General features: G+C 48.0%; 1 pseudogene; it reads left to right on the top strand.

The window, feature by feature from the left end:
- Nucleotides 1-8929: 8929 nt before the first annotated feature.
- On the top strand, nucleotides 8930-9865 carry LOC117286122 (annotated as a pseudogene).
- Nucleotides 9866-10264: the final 399 nt, after the last annotated feature.

Genomic DNA, 10264 nt, shown 5'->3' with positions numbered 1-10264 from the left:
GCCTGTCGGACGCCGGAGGGAAAGCAGGGCCAGTTTACCCAAGGGACCGAGGTCAGTCGCGTGTCCCCATTGTGTGGCCACGTGTCCGTGTCCGTCACCGCGGCCAAGCCCGGGCTCAGCCCGACTCCTTGCGGTGCGGCCTGGGACTGCTGGAGCCCAACTAATGCGCCTCAGAAGGAACCGGGCCCGTTAGGCTCCAGCTCAGGCTCCCTTCCCACCCACCATGCACCCCCGGCCAAGCCTCGCAGCCCCAGCAGGCGCAGTAACCGATTTGGTATTCCAGCCTTTCTGAGGGGAAAGGGGCAGGAGGAGGAAGCCAGGTGTCTCATATGTGCTACTTACTGAGTCCGAAAGAAACAGGGCGAGTAGCCGAGTTGTATGCGTAAACTGTAAGCTCGGGGTTGCCTTAAATGCTGGGAACCTTTTGAAGTAGGTGACAGGAGTTGCGTGCTGTTCATCTGAGATGTTACAAATGTTGTTTAGATTTAAAACCGATCAAGGCTGGTGTGGTAACTGATCTACCAAATAACCACTACTATGGACCGTAATCAAAGGTGAGACATAATCAAAGCAGGGGATGGTGGTGCATACCTGTAATCCCTTCACTCTGTGAGGCTGAGGCAGGAGGATCCCCCAGCCAGCCTGAGCAGTTAGTGATCTAGTGCGACACTGTCTCAAGATAAAATAGGGCAGATTAGTAGATAGAAAGAGGGGGCGTGTAAGGGAAGAACCCACTAAAGTGCACGGGGGAACCACGTAACCACGGAGCCGGCGCCCTCTTCATCCTGTTAAGTCTCTGATTTCCACCCTCACCTGATGTCAGACTATGCTCGAATAAATTCAAATCTAGGTAAAAGCCACGTCCAGGCACACCAGGGCCCCGTGCCAGCCTCTCCCTGCTGAAACCCACCCACGTCTTTGGCTCTTCTTTCCGGGCCCGAACCCAGGGGTCAGGATGAGGCCCTCTGCCAGGATGCCAAGCGGTGCTTGCTGGTGCTGCAGGGTTCTAGCTCCTGGCAGCCGGAGGGCAGCAGCACGGGGTCCCTAGGACTCTAGCCCTGGGGTCCCGAGCAGCAACTCAGCTTGGAAAACAAGATGCTCCTAGCAGCTTCTCATCAGGGATTTGAGGACCTGGGAAACTTGAAAGTCCTCCCTTGAGGGTTATGTGGGTCGCTCGCCACCTGCCGGCCATTTCTCAAACTGCAGCTGGAACTGCGAAAATTCAATTCTGTGAATTCCGTTCCATAAAATGCAGTTCAACCGCAGAACGCTGTGCCGCCTGTGCCGCGTTCCCCACGATGCTAACTCGAGAGACGTGTTGAGGTACTTTTAAAATTCAGACTTGGAAGCTGTACTCTAGATCCAGCAAACCAGACCGGAGAGCCAGTGCTTTAAGGTACTGCTCGTGGTCCTTCTTCGTGCGTCCTGGCGACTGAGCGGGGCTTCCACCCCAGCACGAGAGGAACGAATCTCTTCTGAAAAAGGAGCTGCACTTGTCCCAGAGGGACCAAGGGATGCCCGGTGCATGGATAAGGGTCACAGCAGTGGCTTTTCAAGGTGACCCAGATAGGAAGAAAAGGGCCATGTGAACAACTACCTGGCACTAGTGTCTTTCCCTTTTTTAGGTCTCTCAACTCCAGGACTTGTTATCTTGTCCCCCCTTCTCTCTCTCTCTCTCTCTCTCTCTCTCTCTCTCTCTCTCTCTCTCTCTCTCTCTCTCTCTCAATTTTTTTAAGGCAGCATCTCACCATGCAGCCCAGGTTGACTTCAACTCACAGCCATCTTCCTGCCTCAGCCTCCTGTGTGCTGAGATGACAGGCACACATGACCATTGTTCTGTCCTCATCCGGAATAGGCCCACCTTGGAAATCGTGCCTCCCATCCCCACTGTGCTGCCTTACCCTCTGCCTCTCCAAACCTCCTCTCCTTCTTACCCATGCTGTTTCTCCCCAGCTCAGTCCAGGAAGTTTGTTTGACTCACAACCTATAGTGTCTAAAATACGTGTGCACCCTTTAACAGAATGCAACCTTGTACTACATTCACCGCCCCCTCAGCCCGATCCCCGAGATTCTGTCCCTTCTCTCCTCCGAGGTTCACCCTCCACGGGGTCCTCATAGTCCTTGGGGGACGGTTAGCATCCTGCGTCATCCAGACAGGGCCCCAGAGCACTGATACTCCGTTAAATACTGTTAGGCGAGCGTCTCTGAAGGTGTTTCTGTTGTGACTGACACTTGAATGAGTAAACAGAGTAAAACAGATGGCCTTGCTCTGTGTGGGTGAACATCATCTACGCTGTGTTAGGCCTGAACAAAAGAGCAAAAGGCCGGAGTGAGGAAGAATTGTTCCCTCTGGGCCGGGCTGGCTTCCTGCTGGGGACTCAGACTTCTCCTTCCTGGGGACTCAGACTGGGACTGGAATGATACATCCCCAGCAAAATATCTTTTCCATCCTGTTCCTCTACTCAAAATTTGCCCATAGCCTCCCCTCCTTGGGGAGAGCGCTCCGTGCCTTCCAGGCTCCGGACTGAGGGCTCGGCTTTGCCCTCTGCATACCCAGCATTGTGCGGGGCGCCTGCCGCAGGCGAGTGTTCAGCTAATGCTGGCTGAAGGAGTGGGTGGACTTGGTAGCAATAAAGCTCCACGACAAAGCAAGTGCCGTGCAAAACATCTGAAATTAATTTAATGGATTGAAAGCTACCCCTCCTGTATTCGCATGTGGCTCGCCTCATTTGCCCCTTGGCGTGGGTCGCCCAGTGTATTAATTGCTTTGCTGTCTCTGTCACTGGGATGAAATTGCCGGACAACCACGACTTAAAGGAAGAGCGTTTCATTTGACTCAGATTCCAGTGGGTTCAGTCTGAGGTCTGCTCTAAGGCGGAGACAACACAATGGAAGGGGCCTGGAGACCGAGCTCCGCTGAACCCACGCGGCCAGAAAGCAGGGCGCGAGGAGCAAGGGGTAGAACACGCTCATCCAGCGCCAGCCACAGTGACCCACCTCTACGGCGCCCACCTCTTCACCGCACATTAGGCCACGAACTCATCCTTAGATGCGTCCACTTACAAGTACAGCACCCCGGGACCCAGTCACTTTCCAAATATGCGAGCTTTTGGCGGGACATTTCAGATCTAAACCATAACACCTAGCCTCACCAGTGACCTTTCCACGTGACTCTAGAGAGTTAGGAAAGCCTCAGGTCTTTTCTCCAAGGAGCACACAGACCTTGAGGCACTTAATAAACATTTAGTGCAGTTGATGTTGGTAGCGTCACACAAGGGTGATGGTTAACTTGTCAGAATCCCCCTTAATATTTTCAAAAATGTAGGAGACAGGAGTATGTGCACCTGAGTGCTGAAGGGGTGAGTTGGCTGGTCAGGCAGCTTGAGTGACGGATGGGGAATTTCAGTGGAGAAATGGCGCCATGATATCCGTGGACGGTAAGCAGAGAGCTATGGCGAGGGGTCGTAGGGGACAGACTCTGACGGTCTGAAACCCATTGCCGTTGCCCTCCATGAGCTGGTTCCTGCATTCCTTCAAGAAACACCGAGATGTGAAGTGCAGGAGGGCAGAGCCCGTGTCCATTCCATTTATTAGTGGGTCTTGATATGCAGAGCAAGCCCTACCCCACAATGAGAGCACAATAAACACTGTCGCATGCACGAGTATGGCTTACCTACCATGACCAGTCATGTGAGTGTTTCCAGGGTACGAAGAGTAAAATAAAACGTTCAGTTCCCGTTTTCAGGGGTTCCACATCACATTCCTTTTTTTTACCCCCAAGAGGGTCAGCAAAAAGGCAATTCTGAAAGAAAACCAGAGCATCAAAAGTGTATTGCCAAGGGAGACCACAAGAAGGGGCCACTGGCTGTGTCCTGGGAAGTGAGGCAGGGAAATTCAGGGGAGCAGCAGAGGAAGAACTGAGGTCATCACAACTCTGCCTTAGAACTCACCCATGAGCCTTAGGTCCGTGCCTGGAGACTTCCGCTGTGTCTACGTGAGTCTTGGGCTACACTTTCTACCTAAGGAGCCCTCACCACTCCTTTCCCTCAGTATGGCCACCAACCCTAGACCCAGCCAGTCGGGACTCCTGCTGTGCCGTCCCAGAGTACTTGGCCCTGCCTGGCCTGACAAGTACCCGCCCTGCTGCGACAGCTGCTTTGAGCCTCTCCTCTTCCACAGATGCAAAGCTGGAGGTGCGCAGGATGCTTTCCTGCCATTTCCCATGGTTCCTATGTGTGGGGTAGACTCAAACTTGGAAATCCCAAAGTTAGCAAAACTCTAGGGCTTTCTTTAGGAAAAGGAGTACAACCAATTCAAATGTAAAATCAAGCAGAAAAATATGAACATGTCTTTAAAATACAAATCTGAGGGAATTATCCATTATTAAAATCTGACAAGATATCTCAAATTCCAGAGAAAGGACTATGCTACAGTGAAAGCTCAGATTGTGAGTAACTTGTTCCACTTGGGTCCCACAAGATGAGCAAACATTTCTAACAAATTCTACCTTAACAAACGGGTGATGTTTTGCAGCTCGAGTAATGATGACCAAAATTACACAATCACAACTGAGCTAATGGTTCTCTCTCTTTTGCTTCAGGATTGTGGGTGATTTCCCGAGAGTAAGAGGTTATAGAAGAGATTTCATCTGCAGAGGAGGAAGAGAAAAAGGCAGGGGAGTCATTCGCTTCAAATGAGATTGGGAAAATGTGTAAAATGTGGGAAACAATGCAAAATTTGGTAGAAATGCATCACCTGAATAAGGCTGCAGCAGTGTGAGTGATGAATCTGTTGAATGACAATGCAAAGTCATATTTCTGAGAAATGTTCAAGAGGAGGCAAAGTCAAGGGTCACTGATAGGTCTCTTGTCAAAGTTCATTACGGTGTGTTTCTAGACGTCTGCTCAAAGCCTCGTGTGGTACGAATGGGGCTTCTCAGAGGTGGCTGGTTCTTGTGTTTGTGCGGCAGGGAAAAACTCAGTATGAAGCTGGGATCAAGGCTGCCCAATCCTAGGTGTGAGTGCTTCCTACCCTAATGGTGGGGAGTCTGAATCTGACATAAGGGACAGAAAGAGGGTTTCTGTGGTCACTTGTTGCTTGCTGTTTGCCCTGCCATGGACTGTTTCTCCTCTGCGACGCCCCTCTGCTGTGCTGCCCTGCCTTGGAGCCAGCCGACTATGCCCTGCACCCTCTATGAACTGTGAGCTAAGCAAACCTTTCCTCCTTTAACTTTGGGTGTTGGGTATTTTTGTCTCAGCAAGGAGAAACATAACCAAGACAAAAAGAAGATTCCTTGGAGCCCATAGATAGCAATGATGCCATTAGTGAAAGTGAAAGTCCTCCCTCCCCATGAAGGCTTTTAAAGGTAAATGAGAGTTGATTTGCTTGTTTTTCTTTATATTTTCTTTATTATTTTGTGTTGTACAGTATTTTAATCATTTTTATGTGATGGGGGGTAGTGGAATGAATCATCTGAGTTTCCATTATTTCTTATGGGGAAATTTGCTTTGATGTGCAAGTGCTTTGGATTACAAGCATGGCTGAGGAATGAGATACACTCACAAACCAAGGTTCTACTGTCTTTTTATTAATAAATCAACTAATAAACTTCTACAGGAACTTGTCCTTCATTTTTGGTGTCTACTTTTTGGTCATCTCATATTTTTAACTTGCATTATCCCTAGACAATGAAAAGACAATTCATTTTTTCTGTAACATAAGATTGAAATGTATTTTTATTATTTATAGTTTGGATGCTTTTGGAGCATCATTTCACCCCAAATATACTAGTTATTAGTAGAACTACAATGGATCGATGCCATGCAAAGCTGGAGGTTCACACAATTTTCATCATGAAAGGAAAAAATTGTGCATTTATAGCTTGCTATGGTTTCTGAGCAGGCGTAGTCCTGACAAGGAAAGACGGCATGGGTCAAGGTTTGAAGAGCACGGGCCCTGTAGATCATGCTCAGCAGTCCCCGCCTTACCTCTAGATGACCAGAGACCACTGCACTGTCAACAAAAGTGTCTGCAAGGCACAGAACTGCATCTGTGAAGTGAACACAAGACGCAGCTGCATCTTCTTTTGTCTGGATCGTGAAGATGTCTGTGGCCATCGGTTGTAAGACGGGAGACGAAATGGCCCTGTTAGCTGGCTGCGGTTCAAGTATCAGACTTCAGCAAATGTTCCAAGATAGATGGTGACCCGTAAGCAGGTCAGTCTGTTTGCAGGGCTCCGCAGTGAGCCCCGGAATTGTAGACAGACACAGGGCCCTAAAGATTGAGCCTCATTAGCTCCACGATGTGTCTGTCTCTGATGCCTGTGAGTGGGCTGCAAACAAACACCCAAAGAGAGCGTGAGTGACTGAGTGACCGACACAAGGCACAGGGACCACTGGATCTGGCCTGGGATTGCCTGATCCCCGAGCTGTCGAGGGGCGCGCCGTATCTTTCAAAATGGAAATATTTATTGCTGTCTTACAGACAATGCACATGAAAATATCCTATAAATCCAAATGCAAATCCTACAAACCCAAGTAGAAAACGATTTTAGCAATGCAACGTGTAAGGGCAGGCCTATCACTCCTTCTCTGCTTCACAAATCCTGGCGAAGTCAGGTTCCAGAAAGGTCCTCTCAGTGGTTGGCCCAGGGGGACGAAGCCCAGGGGGTCTGTCCAGTCCTCCAAGGGTGCAGTGTCTCTACCTACTCAGCAGCCTAGGAGGCATCTTGGACCTGTTTCCTGTGCTTGTTCACCATATCTAAATTGATTCCTGTTTTCAATCTTTTACATTTTCCTCAGTCTTTCTATTTTCTTCATCTCCACTCTCAGCGCCACTTTATTCCAAGGTGACATGGCCATTTCCCACCTGGAGAACTGGAATCACTCATAAGTGCTCTTGCTACCCCTCCACTCTCCCTGCTGTAGCCAGGGTAGTCTTGTCCAAATGCAGATTCCACACAGCCACCCTCTGGTTGCACACCTCAATAGTTAGCAACTCTTTCAAGATAAAGAGCAGACCAGGGTCTGCGAGGCCCTTCACGGTCTTGCATTTTTAGCCACATTCTCTATTATTTCTACCATATGGCCTTTGCTTATGCTGTCTTTCTGCTTGGAAGGTTCCAGAAGGTTCTAGGTTATTCCTTTCCTTTTTCATCTAAATATTTTCTACTTCATACCATAGGATGGAGAGCACTTCTGGGAAGAGTTATTGGAGCATCATGTACATTTCCTTCGTGGCACTTGTTATGATTGTGCATTTGAATGATGTGTTGGTGTGATTCAATTAATGTTTACTTCCTAAAAAAGGACATAAAGCCAGGGAAGCCCTTGTATTCCTGGAACCTAGGACAGTGCTGCTGCAAGGGCTGAATAATTTTTAGATTAGATAGATGCACCATCACTTCTATTCCCCCAAATCCCTCCTTAACCTTGGAATCCGACCTGCTGCTTCCTCTGATGAGAAAGACACGGAGGGATTAGAGAAAGAATCCATACTCACAGTCAAATCTGAGTCTGAACAGGGAGTTGAGCACCCCCAAGTTGTGAGTTATGCCCCCGTGTGCTCTCCCAGAATTCTCACTAGGCGAGTGAGGACTGGGGCCACCAAGATCCAAGTTTCCAAAAGGTCAAACCTGAAGGCCCATGGGACTGGGGCTGACCATGTCCATTCCTGTCCACTGAACACTTTGATCTCCCCTTAGAGCCAGGGGGAGAGGGTAAAGGAAATTTCCCAGGTCCCAGGTCTTCTGCTCCATGGCTCACAAGCCCACAATATCTCAGCCTCCTCATCCATGCAACGGGAACCCTAAAAGCCAGCCTCCCTGAATGTAGAAAGGGTTAAGAAAATGTGCAGGTGCTACACATCCAGTCAGACTCAGGCTTGACTGTGGGTATGGAATCTTCCTCTAATTCCTCTGTGTCTTTCCCATCAGACAAAACAGCAGGTCGGATTCCAAGGTTAAGGTGTTTGGGGGATAGAAGTGACGTGGCTGGTACTGAATACATATCTAGGTACTAAATGAATATCGGTCTGTTTCTCTTTCCAGAAGGAATGAAATAGAAACAATGAAGCTATAGGATATTTCATTCATGTCTAACTAACAATTCAATATCACATCACCCAACACTCTAAAAAATATTTTTTCGTTGAAACCGTCTTCCTTTCATATTTTAAATGGCAAAGTATGAACATGACAAATAGCGCTCTTATTCCCACACCCGAGACAGAGTTTATTTTCCTAAGTTCATTTTATTTTTGTGCATTTGTGCTTCTTGACATGTTTACCTAACAGAGAATACAAGGCTTTATATCTTTTGTTAGCAGATAGTTTAACTTTGTGTGTGTGTGTGTGTGTGTTTTGTACTGGGGACTGAACTTGGATCCTTGGGCTTGTGAGGCAGGCGGTGGAACCACTGAGCTTATCCCCTGCCTGACTTTGTGGGTTTTAAGTGTTCATACTTCTATGATCTTAAAAATTTTGTTTCTGCATCTATTCTGTGAATGCACTAGAATGAATTTAATTATTCCCCTGTGGCTGAAGATTGCATTTCACCCTCTGATTTTTGGAATAATCTTGCCCTGAACACTTCTGTTCACATTTTGCTACATTTCTGATTAAACTAAGACTCAAGTACTTTGTATGCATTGAGCTCTATGCTTAGTCCTGGGAATTTGGAAGTAGTGACAATTGACTAGTGTGAGAGCTTGTAACTTAGGAGAAGAAACAGAAGGGTGAAAACAATTCCACATAGAGTTTGTGAGTTTATAGAAGATATTCTGGGTAATGTCTGGAGTGACCACTTTTGATGAGGTGCAGTGAGTCAGAGAAAGCTTCTTAGAAGAGGTGATGCATGGGTTGACCCATTGAGTATGGTCTTAGTTTTGCATCCTGCTGCCTCCATGTTCGGTAGAGGATGGCACTGGGCTAATGGGAATCCTAATGACAGCCTCCAGATTAGCCTCCATCTGCACCATGGGCCCCAACACCTCGGCATTAGAGAAAGAGATTGGTCCAGAAGCGTTTCCAGGCAACGAGCACTATTTTGGATCAGTCAATTTTGGGAATACCTGCTCCCGAGATTCAGCTCTTCAAACACTTTATTTTTGTCATCCATCTTGGGAAAAAGTTCCAGTATACAAGAGTCAGCCCAGGAAGGACAGCCTTCTCACGTGCTTGGCAGATCTCTTCCACAGCACAGCCATGCAGAAGAAAAAGGTCAGAGTAATGCCTCCTGAAAGGCTCATCTCAAGATGAAGAAAAGAAAATGAGCTTCTTACTAACTATATGCAGCAAGATGCTTATGAATCCTCAGTCTGCCTACTAGATATAATCACTGAGAAAACAACAACAGCACACCAGACCCACCATGGGTTCATGAGATTTTTCAGGGAACATCAATGAAACCAGATGTCTTACTTAGTGAAACTATGAGCAGCCAAGATGACGATTCTTTTAGACCTTGTTGTTGAGGTGGAACAAAACACATCCAAGACTCACTGTGTAAGGGGTTTTAAGAACACACAAACTCTCTGTGGTGGATACAGATCTTGCTGCAAAGAGCTTTGCAGCAAACAGGAAGCACACACCCTGAGGAAAGTCAGAACACTGCCCTAGATTCTACCTCTAGTGTGAAGAGATTTAAATAAGGACCGGCTCCATGGACATGCAAAACTTTCTCCCCGGGAGGTTTTGCCTTTAGAACTCCTGTTTAACACCTCAGGGGATGCAACTATTCCTTTTCTGGGGACTGAGGGCAGTGGTGAAGAGATGCTTTCTGCCTCATTTCTTCTCTGGTCATTTTGGCAAGGAATGAGCACTGATTTTTCAAGAAAAGAAATGCAGGGAGCTCAGGGGGGCAAGTAGCATACGTTGCACACAATAAAGCGAAGACTGGGTTAGCAAGCCGCTCCTCTCACGGTGCCGCCTTACTTGATCAGGCATCCTGCAGTCTGCAGGTCTGTGCAACAAGGACATGAAATCAGAGACGCCAGCTCCTCTTGTGAAAACAGCCTTCAAGTTTCTGACACGCATTTTCTCTTTGTCAACTGCGCCGATAATAAGGTGAACTCCTTGGGGAGCCGTAGGAAGAGTTGGAACACGTGCTGGCTTGTCCAGATAACGGGAGGAGAGGACTCTGAACACACCGCACGGATGCCCGGCGCTAGCATGTGAAGGAGCACAGTGAGTGTCTTTTCAAGCATAAACCAGAGATACTTTGAGGCCCAACACCTGCAGGTGCCTTCCTGATGTGAAAACCTGACC

The sequence above is a fragment of the Fukomys damarensis genome, unplaced genomic scaffold, assembly GCF_012274545.1.
Source record: "Fukomys damarensis isolate Sample0158 unplaced genomic scaffold, DMR_v1.0_HiC HiC_scaffold_15, whole genome shotgun sequence".
Classification (NCBI taxonomy): domain Eukaryota; kingdom Metazoa; phylum Chordata; class Mammalia; order Rodentia; family Bathyergidae; genus Fukomys; species Fukomys damarensis.
This window is presented reverse-complemented; position numbering and strand designations above follow the sequence as displayed.